General features: G+C 40.1%; 1 pseudogene; it reads left to right on the forward strand.

Moving 5' to 3' along the window:
• Positions 1-6,314: 6,314 nt before the first annotated feature.
• LOC101719055 (eukaryotic translation initiation factor 3 subunit J-like) lies at positions 6,315-10,546 on the forward strand (annotated as a pseudogene).
• The last annotated feature ends 739 nt before the right edge of the window (positions 10,547-11,285 follow it).

Here is an 11,285-nt window from a genome sequence, read left to right on the forward strand (position 1 = left end):
GCCTGCACCCTGGGGCTACTCAGGAAGGGTGGGAAGAACATGGGAGGTGTGGGCTAGGAGGGTGGCCAACATTGTGGGAGCACCCCAGATCTCTGCATTGACCTCTGCCTGTTCAGGAGATGTCTTTGATATGTTTACTAGAACTCAAAACTAATTCATATGAAAGCTGCTTTCAGAGTCATATAGGATATTCAAATACACTATTTCCTTGGTTAGCAACAAAGATCTCACCATCTACCCAACCTTAAGAAAATTCCAGAGCTATGCTTGAATTTTTAATAGCCCTCTTCCACATTTTCCAGATTTTTAGCTCAAGCAGGACATAGACAGACACATGGACAGAGATGACCAACTGTTTCTCTTCAAGGATTTTTGGAATTCTCATCTCTTATAACAACCATCACCAGCTTTATAAAAATTCTTTTTTCCATTCTATACATCAATTCTCTAATAAGCCTAAAAATCCCAATTCCAGGCTAACTACAGGACATACAAACCCTATGCCACAACTGGGATAACCCAATGAGCACCAGCTCCACATAATAAAAGCATCCCTGAAAACAGAGCAGGAAAATTTAGGAAGGTCAGTCACTCAACAACACCAAAATAAAAATCATCCTAAAAGCAGAAAGATTTGTTTTGACTTGGAAATTAAATGTATACTAGAAGATTACCCTGTCCAGTGTCTTCATGACTTATCATTAGCCCTGTGTGTAGTTGAAAGCTAACGAATTACAGAAAACAGGGTAACAACAGCAAGTGGCCAGCCGTCTCCACAGCCTTCTAGGAGATAATTCTGCTGAGTGTGGCAGGCAGGGTGCAGCATGGCTATGATGCACCGTTAGGCTCAGAGCATTGTCAGATGCAATTAAATTTCACCATATGTCAGGACAGAGCAAGGAAATCATATCATCATGCCACCAGAATGCTACTGCAACTGAAGAAATGCTCTGCATAATTTATGGAGTACTTGCTAGAACTCTGCATAATCAAAGCAAAAGGAAGAAAAGGAGAAAGGCCCATTATTGGATCCAGACTGATTAGCTCAACCTTGGCTCTGTGATCTGCACAGTAAACACAGAGCTGGGAGCTGCAGAGAAATGAGCCCAAAATCAAAGGTGCAAAGCTTGGAGATTTAGGAACCCAAACAGTGACACTGGCTTTGAAGCTGTTTTTTGGGGATTTTTGTTTTCTTTAATTAAATTCTTTTATTGGTACATTGTAGGTATACAACACAATTACATTTCTCATTGGGAATTGTACCTTTACATGATGCATCTTGGTTCTTATTTTTTCCCCATTCCTAGCCCTCCCTTCACCCCCTCCACCCTTCCCTATTTACAAAGACTTTATTTCCATTTTTGCCATTGCTCATCATTTTTCCTTTCCCTTCTTTCCTTTCCCCTGCCCCTCCCACTACCCCTACCCCTTTGGACCTTTTATTCCTATTTTGCATTATCGATTATTCATTCTAATCATTGGTACATTTTAGGTATACAATATAATGACATTCATCATTGGAAATTTGCACCTTTACATAATCTCTCTTGGTTCTTATTTTTCACCCTTGCCCAGCCCTCCCTTCAAGCCCTCCAGTCCTCCCTCTTTACAAAGATTTTGTTCCTATTTTTCCATTTTCTCATATTAATCTCATTCCCTTCTATCCTTTCCCCTACCCCTCCCACCTCCTTCCCCTTTGCCCCTTTTCTTCCTATTTCACATTACCTATTATACATTTAGTCCTTATTTACACTTTCAGTTTCTCACATCAGAGAAACTATTCGGTATTTATACATGTGTGTACTATTTATTTCACTTAAGAATATGGCCTCAATGTGCATCCATTTAGCTATAAATGTCTCTAATTTCTCATTTTTTATGGCTGAGTAGTACTCCATTTTGTAAAAAAACACATTTTCTTTATACAGTCTCCAGTTGATGGGCATTGGGGCTGTTTTCAAGTTTCAGCTATCACAAATTGTGCTGCTGTGAACATGGGCACACATATATCACTGTGGTATGTTTCTTTTAATTATTTGGGGAAGATCCCCAGCAGTGGAATAATGGGGTCAAATGGGACTTCCAGTCCTAGTTCTTTGAGGTATCTCCATACTGATTTCCACAGTGGTTGCACCAGTCTACACTCCCACCAGCAGTGGAGCAGGGTTCCTCCTTCCCCACAGCCTGGCCAGCATTTGTTATTGTTGATTTCATGATAGCAGCCATTCTTTCTGGAGTGAAATGGAATCTCAGTGTTGTTTTCATTTGCATCTCTTGAATGACAAATCCAACATGCATTTATGATAAAAACCCTACAAAAAATTGGAATAGATGGTCTCTACCTCAAACTGATAGAAACCATCTATGAAAAATCAACAGCCAATATCATACTAAATGGTCAAAAACTGAAATCCTTCACACTAAAATCAGGAACAAGACAAGGATGTCCACTATCACCACTCTTGTTCAATATAGTTCTGGAAACATTAGCCATGGCAATTAGACAAGAGAAAGAAATAAAAGGAATAAAAACAGAAAAAGAAGAAGTCAAATTGTCATTATTTGCAGATGACATGATACTCTATATAGAAGACCCCAAGAACTCCACCAAAAGTCTTCTAGACTTGATAACCAAATTCAGTCAAGTAGCTGGTTACAAGGTCAACACACAAAAATCAATAGCTTTCCTCTACACGAATGACAGACTCACTGAGAGAGAAATAGGGCAAATAATTCCTCTCACAATAGCATCCAAAAAACTGAAATACCTAGGAATCAACCTAACAAAAGAAATCAAAGACCTCTTCTCTGAAAACTTTGAAGTTGTTTTAAGAGGGCTTGCCGTTGTCTACTGACAGCCTTACAGCTGTTACAAAAGCAAGGGATTCTGAGAATCAGGAGTTTGAAGCAGAGTGCTGCCTGGCTTTAAAGCATTAGGTTCATTTTGTTAGCCAAGCAATAGAAACCCTTTTAAAGAAGAAGGAGCTTTGCTAAGTGGAGAGGGATTTCATGGCAATATTGCAATGAGGGGCTGAGTTTACAAGGTGCAGAATGAATGCCAGAATGTGGCATGAGATATGGGCCCTGGTTTTAGATCCAGTGCCCTAATTAGCTGTGATGGCAGTGAGAATTCAGGAGGCAAAGGGAGCGGCACCAGACACCTGGAGACGTCAGGGACCTGGATGGAAGCAGCTGATGAGGGACCCTGGAACCTGAGCCCTGCAAGCTGAGGGGAGGCCACGCAGCCAGCCCCTCTCCAGGGCCCCTGGAGAGCCCTGATCACGGCCCTCTGGCATCCACAGCCAAGGCAGCCACCCGGGGCCTAAAGTCAGGGGGTGCAGGCTTGGACCAGCCTACCCTAGGGTGTTCACCCAGCTGCGGAAAGGCAGAGGGGCTCACTGCTGCACTGAGTGAGTCCAAGCCTCTGCTCCTCCATGCAGAGTGGGGCAGCAGCTGGCAAACACCAGACTCTCCACAACCATCTCGGATGTCTGGACTAGGCCTTGCTGTCCAGCATGCCCAGAAGGTACCCCCAAGGGAAGGCCTGCAGAGATCTGCTCCACACCCTGTCCTCACTCGAGTCCGTGAAGCGCATACTGCTGACAGCAGTCCTGGGTTTGGGCTCTGCTCCTTCCATACTAGCTATGTGGCTTTGTGTGATAGTTAAGGGATTGTGTCAATTTGAATGAGAACTGCCCAACTAAATTGGGTCAGCACAGTTCTGGGTGTGACTGAAGGGGTTTACTGAAGACAGAAGACCCACCCTGGGTGTGACAGCAGCCAAGAGGCTGTTGCCTGAATGGAATAAAAGGGAAATGAGGAGGAAAGGCTCACTTTGTTTCTTTGGAGGAGCTGCAGTCTTCACCTTCACCTTGAACAGCATTTCCTGGCCTCCATCACAGAGCCTTCAGCCTCTCATACAGACTCACACAGGACACTACAGTGGACTCCAGGCATTTGACTGGACCTTTCAGATCCTCAGCACACAGACTGACCTTGTGTACTTTTCCACACCTGGTAGTGTGGAAGCCAATCCACTGGTGGCCACTTGGAAGCCAATCTTGTAAATTCTTAGATATTTGTTTATCTTGCATTAAGTCTATTTCTCTAGTAAGCACTGACTGATACACCCTGGACAGACTCCCTAACCATTCCCAAAGTCATTGCAGCATTTACCTCACAAGGTCCTTGTGCAGATTAAACAGATGAATATGTGCCAAGTGCTTAGCATGATGCCTGCCATGCAGTAAATGCTATATTCATTTTAGCAGCTATTACTTTATTTATGATGGTTTGAAGAGAAAAATCACAAAACAGCAAGATGCCAACTATAACTTCAGAAGCAACTCCCCTGTGTCTTCAAAGAACAACTGAAACTTCCTGGCTCTGTGTAAAATGCCTCTTATTGTCTTACCCTCCTTCCAAGTCACCTCATATTTTGTCACAATCCCACAGGGGTTTGGATTATCCAGAAGGTAAATTAAACTTGTTTAGGACACTCACAATGGAAGCCATATTTTTGTCCCTCCCAGAAAAAAAATTAGCAAAGCACAGCTCTGTGAATTTATTATAATTTTCCAATCAGACAATCTAGAAAGAAGCTATTTTAACTTTCACACATGGGTAAATTTAGGGTTATTCCAAAATGTACAATTTTCCCCCAATTATTACATGCTATTTATTTTCCTCACCTAATTACACAAGCTAGGAAAGAGTAAAATTTCTTTTTAATCACTTGCCTGGGAGTATATTTACAGCCTCTAACAAACACAGATAGTTTCAAGCATCGTTAACTGTTTGCAACTTTGCCAATATATCATATTCTTTCCATTTGATATATTTTTACATTCTGCACTATTAGCCTAAAATATCTTTTCCCAATTGTAACCAGTGTCAATATCCTACAGCCAAACCCTCCCAAAGCACATTGGTGCATTGAGCCAGTTGAGCTTCTTCTTCTTTTCTTTTCTTTCTTTCTTTTTTTTTTTTGAGCCAACTGAGCTTCTTCCTACTCTTTACAGAGAAAGCAAACAGGCTGTATGGAGAACCAGGCACATCTGGGTTCAAAGGTTAGTGTGGACTTAGGATTGGGGCCAGGATGGATGGATGGATGTGAGTAGAAAGGAAGGCCTTGCACTTCGGCTAGTGATGCATGCCATCAGGAAGTGAGGGTGAAGCTACGATTGAGCTTCTTAATAAACCTTATTAATAACATGGAGGCAGTGGAACAAGGCTAAATCTCTCATTTGTAAACCAGGGGCCATCATTCACCCAGAATAGAAGAATGTTTGGCCATTTTTGTGGCTTTGACAATCGTCATGCTTTTGTCTGCATTCAGATGTGACTACAGAATGCTATTATTTTTCATTTCATCCACTGGAGCACAGAGCCATCCACACCACCTGATCCTGATGCCCTGTGAAATTGCTTTATGCAAAAGAATACCAAGGTCTACCTGTGTGTACCAGGCCATGTCCTCGTGTCGGCAACTAGGTTTCTCATCATGAAACTCTTCGTTATTCAGAATTCAAGAATACTTCCTATATATCCTTCTAGCTGCTCTCCCTTCAAGTCAGGTTTGTGTAGTCCAAGTTTCAGTTGTAGGCTGGGTGAACTCTCATGAAACTTGTCAGGCCAGGAGGCCCACATCTGGTCTTCACTGTTTCCCTGCTGGAGGGGACCTCTCGATGGGTTCGCTGTGTGTCTTCGGAGGTATTTGCTCCACTTGCTCCTCTCCTTCCTGTCCAGAAGCTTGTCCTATATGCTCTACAATGATGCACTCCTGTGTGCTCTAGCTACAGTGTGACTTCAGTAGGGAGCCCTAGCAGGAGATGGGAAGAAGGGGAGAAAGGAAGATCAGGGTGTTATTCAAGAGGTGCTCTCCCTGCAGGGCTGCTCTAATGCAGATGTGTCACTTCCTGTACCTCTCAAGGGGACATTCCTACAAGTTTCTCCTCCGGCCTCAGGGTAATGCCAGCATCTCCCTTCTTCTGAGCCTGGTGCATTAACAATCCCCTAGAGGGGCATATCCTACCTTAGGGAACAAGCCCTTCTTCAAGGACCCTACTGTGAATGTGCCTTCCTTTTCCTGTTGACTCATACACTGTGTTTCTACCTGTTGTGTGTCTTCTGGACCAGACATCCCAGTTTCTGAGAGTAAGACCTTGACCTCATGGCCATGTGTCTGTCTGTACTTAGCCCAGGGCCTGGCACTCATTTAAATGGAGGGATATATTTATTCCTCACTCTAAAACTTTTTCTCAGGTGAGTGGGAAAAGACTGTTGGTTATGTATAGCAGAGTCTTCAAAAAGGAATGGTAGGGGCGGCGGGTGACTCTGACTCCTGGGATGCAGACACATTCTCCATGGAAGACCTGGTGCGGAAGGTGGTGGGCAGTGGTACTGCCAGAGGGGACTGCTGGGAAGGTGAGGACAAACACAAGGACATAAAGGATAACTGGGATGATAATGAAGATGACAAAGAAGAGGAAGCAGAAGTAAAACCAGAAATAAAATTTCAGAAAAGAAAAAAATAGCAGAGTCCCCCACCACCATCCCAAGCTCCTAGGGCAGAGAAGCTGAACCAGTCCCAGCACCCAGAAGGAAGCTCCCCTGCTGCCATCCCATGGTCCTAGGGCAGAGAAGGTGAGCCTCGCAGGTGCCAGAAGCACACACCCCCCCCCCCGCCGCCCCGCCGTGGAAATGAGAAGACACATAAACAAGCCTCAAAAACAGACTTCCAGATCACCTACAGCAACCCCAAAGGGAAACAAGATGGAACACTCTGATACACAACCACCTGGACTCTCTGAACTGGCAACAAGAGAGGATCTGGGAAAAATGAAATCAGAAATAATTACTCAGATAACAGCAAAGATTGTACTCATGGTGCAAGACATGATTAATAAAACTAGAGAGGACACAGATAAAACAATAGAGGATCTGAGGAACATGATGGAATCCCAATGTAGGAAACAAACAGAATCCATAAAACAGATGCAAACAGATTTCCAGGAGATTAAAAACTCCATCAAAAGTCTGCACAGCAGAATGAACCAATGTGAGGATAGAATTTCAGATATAGAAGAAAAGATTGCAATTAGTGACCAGGAAAAGAAAAATTGCTTTAAAAGTGTAAAGGAACATAAGAAATAAATGCAGCAGCTGCTAGATGATGCAAAGAAGAATAACATAAGACTGATTGGAGTCAATGAAGAAAGAGGAGAGAGTGCAGATAACATAAAAAAACTGTTCACAGAAGTGATGGCAGAAAACTTCCCAAGGAGGGGAAAAGAACTTGACACATAGATAAATGAGGCATATAGGACTCCAGCTAGCCTTAATCAAAAACAATCTACACATAGGCATATACTAGTTAGGATTCCAGAAATCCAACAGAAGAACAAAATTCTACAAGCAGTGAGAGAAAAGAAACAAATCACATACAAAGGAAAGCCCATCACAATCACAGCAGACTTCTCAATGCAAACCCTCAAGTCAAGAAGATCTTGGAGTGATGTATTTCAAGCCCTAAAGGAAAACAGCCTTCAACCCAGATTGATGTACCCTGTAAAATTATCTTTCAAAATTGATGGAGAAATAAGATACTTTCATAATAAAGAGCACCTCAGGAACTTCATGAATATCAAACCAGCACTCCAAAATATTTTAGACAATACCCTAGGAAAAGACAATGAGGATCACAACCCCAGGAGGCCCAGCAGAATGAATCCATTGGGTGTGACAAATTAAATGCAAAGGGGGAGAAACCAACAAAAAGAAAAAGTCATGACAAGGCTTTTAAAACTTTTAACTTCATCTCCCTAATGAGTGTATAATTCAATCTTATTATTGTACAGATTAGTATTTTTCTGATTCTAGAGTTACACACCATTCCTTGTGCTATACCGGCTATTTATCATCTTCTTATGTCTACTTTTTAATTGGGTTGTCTATTAATGAGCTCTAAGAATTCTTTATATATTCTGCTCATAGGTTATATGCATTGTAAATATGGTCTGTTTAAGGACTACTTTCCATTTTAATGATGTCATTTAAAGTTCTAAATTTTGATGGAATTTCACTTATCAATTTTTTTCTTTTATACATCATGTCTTTTGTATCCTAGGTAGTTCTTGCCTACCCTGAATTCATAAACGTTTTCCCTTATAATTTCTTCTTAAAGTTTTATACTTTTAGGCTTTCATATTTAGGTTAATAGATCCCTTCAAGTTATTTTCATGTATGGAAATAAAGGGTTGAGCTTAATTTTTTATGTACGGATACCAGGTGTTCTAGTGCCATTTGCTGAAAACACTCTCTCTTCCTTGGCTCTTGAATTGAGTTTCTATTCTATAAAATGCTAATGTTAAATAATCTTTCAAAACTCAGTGGACCATATATGTGCGGTTCTATTTCTAGATTCTCTGTTTTATTCCAATGATCTATATGCCTTTCCTTACACCAACACTGCCATGATTACTGTAGCTTTAGAAGAAGTCTTAAAATTAAGTACTAAACGTCTTCCAACACTGCTTTTGGTTTTTTGGTTTTTTGTTTTTTGTTTTGCTTTTTTAAAACTTTTCCAGGTCCTTTGTACTCCTACATAACTTTTAAATTTCAATATCCAATTCTTCATTTATAGCAAGTATACAGAGACCTGAATTTTTATATGTACCTTGTGTTTTCTAATCCTGCTAAATTCAAATACAAGTTCTAGGGGCTCCTAGAGATTTCTTAGTATTTTCTCTGTAGATGATCATTTCATCTACATATAAAGATTTTGCTTCTACCTTGCCAATCCTATCCTAATTGTGTCATTTTATTGCCAGACTATTTTGGTGGGGCCTAGGTTTCAAAGTTTAATGGACAGATAAAGAGTAAGCATATCTGCCCTTGTTCCCCACCTTAAGGAGAAAGCATTGTATCTTCTCCATTCATATAAGGCGTTCTCACTGGAAGTATGGAGTACATGTCTTTAATCTGTTGAGAAGTTTCTGTTCTACTTCCAGTCTCCTGGTAGCTTTTACCATGAACAGCTGTGGAATTTAGTCCAATACTTTTTCTCCAACTAGTAACAAGATCATATGTCTTTTTCCTTTCCTCTGTTAAAATGATGACTTTTGGGGGTGGATCTTCCAATGCTGAACCAACACTGCCATCCCTATAACAAAACCACTTTCTACATCCTGCCAGATCTGACTTCTAATAGTTTGCTTTGTTAAACAAGTTTCTATCTATGTTCATACTTTTTCTTCTATTATCTCTATCCAATTTTAGGATTAGCACAATGTTGAGTTCCTAAAATGAGGGGAGAAGTGTTCCTTCTATTTTCTACTTCAATTGTTTGATATAATTTATCAGCTAAAATGTATATGAGCCTGCTGTTGTCATATAGGTAGGTTTTCAAGCTAGGAATATACTTTCTTTAATAGGTGCTATTCAAATTTTATATTTCCTCCAGAGTTAGTTTCATTAATTTGTCTTCCAAGGTACTTCTTAGAAGTTGTCAAATTTATTTCAAAAAATATTTTTGTAATATGCTTTCTATATCCTTTTAAATTCTGTAAAATCTGTGGTAATGTCTCCTAGATCTTGATATTGTAATTTTAAAAATGTATAATTGATATTGTGTAACAGGAAGAAAAGGTCTAAGGAGCAGGGGAAGTGGGAGGGGTAGCGAAAGGAAAAAAGGAAAAGAAAAAATATGAGAAAAGGAAAAAAATGGAAACAAAGTTTTTGCAAATAGGAAAGGGTGGAGGGGGTGAAGGGAGGGCAAGGGAAGGGGAAAAAAATAAGAACCAAGAGACTCATGTAATGGTACCAGATCCCAATGATGAATGTAACTGTATTTTATACCTAAAATGTACCAAGGAACTTAATGGAAAAAAAAGAAAAGAAAAAAATAGCAGAGAATATAAAAGAGAAAGAATGGCAACAGAAGAAAAGGCAAGAAGAAATTAAAAAGAGGTTAGAAGAACCTGAAGAACCTAAAGTGCTGACACTGGGAGAACAATTAGCACATGAACTGTGGCTAAAGAAATTACAGAAAGAGTCAGACCTTGAATTAGCAAAAGAAACTTTTGGTGTTAATAATACAGTTTATGGAATTGATGCTATGAATCCATCTTCAAGAGATGATTTCACAGAGTTTGGAAAATTACTAAAAGATAAAATTACACAATATGAAAAGTCACTGTATTATGCCAGTTTTTTGAAGCCTTAGTTCAAGATGTGTGTATTTCATTGGTAATTGATGACTTGAAAAAGATTACCAATTCACTCACTGTGCTTTGCAGTGAAAAACAGAAGCAAGAAAAGCAAAGCCAAGCCAAAAAGAAGAAAAGTGTGGTTCCTGGAGGGGGATTAAAGGCCACCATGAAAGACCATCTGGCAGATTATGGCGGTTATGATGGAGGATATATACAAGACTATGAAGACTTCATGTGACATTTTATCTTCTGGTGTCTTCTTTCTGTTGCCCACAATCCCTTCAACATGCAGCACAACTTCTTTTTCTTTCAGTTCTGCCAAATGCTACAATCAGAAGTGCAGTATCTGTGCTGGTTACTCAACACCTTGACACTTAGGTGCTAATGTGCAAATGAGGGAACTCAGATCTTGCTGCAAAGGGGTTAAAATCAGGAACTTCAATTGCTACTAAATCATAGTTTAAAAACAGATCTAATAATGTTGTCATATGTTGTCATATAGCAATAATGTTGCTATATGAGTCTATAGCATTCACTAAATTGGAAACAAAGATCGCAACATGACAAAAAATTATGTAGTATTTACCAGCACCATTCAGTAATACAGCCTTAACTATCCCTCCTTGAACTACTTCATAACTTGTCAAGAAAAGCAGTTTGCAGCAAGGGCATGTGGTGTGCACCTAGTATTAAAATTGCTTTGTCTTAAAATTGAGAATGAGGATATTAGAAATCCATTGTGAAGAAGACTGCTTATCTCAGAGTAAAGATATTTAAAAATTAAATGACCAAAACCCTCCAACTTTGAAGCTGAAGAAGGTAAACTTCTCCATTATTGCAGTACAATAATTACTGTGGAATCTGCTGAGTGCATAGACCATCTAGTATTTAATTTATTAGACTATTTCTATTGATGGCATGCTTCAGGATGGGGGAGGGAAACTACCAAATTCAAGTGTCTGAGAAACAAATCTCTTTTCTTCTTCTAGGCTGCTGTGGAACAACTTTAACAGGGTCATGGCATTTCCTTTCCTTTATAAAACATGCTCAGCAAACTGCACCAGTTAACTACAG

This window comes from Heterocephalus glaber, unplaced genomic scaffold (genome assembly GCF_053883595.1).
Source record: "Heterocephalus glaber isolate CG9 unplaced genomic scaffold, H.glaber_assembly_v1.0 deba00001733, whole genome shotgun sequence".
Classification (NCBI taxonomy): Eukaryota; Metazoa; Chordata; class Mammalia; order Rodentia; family Bathyergidae; genus Heterocephalus; species Heterocephalus glaber.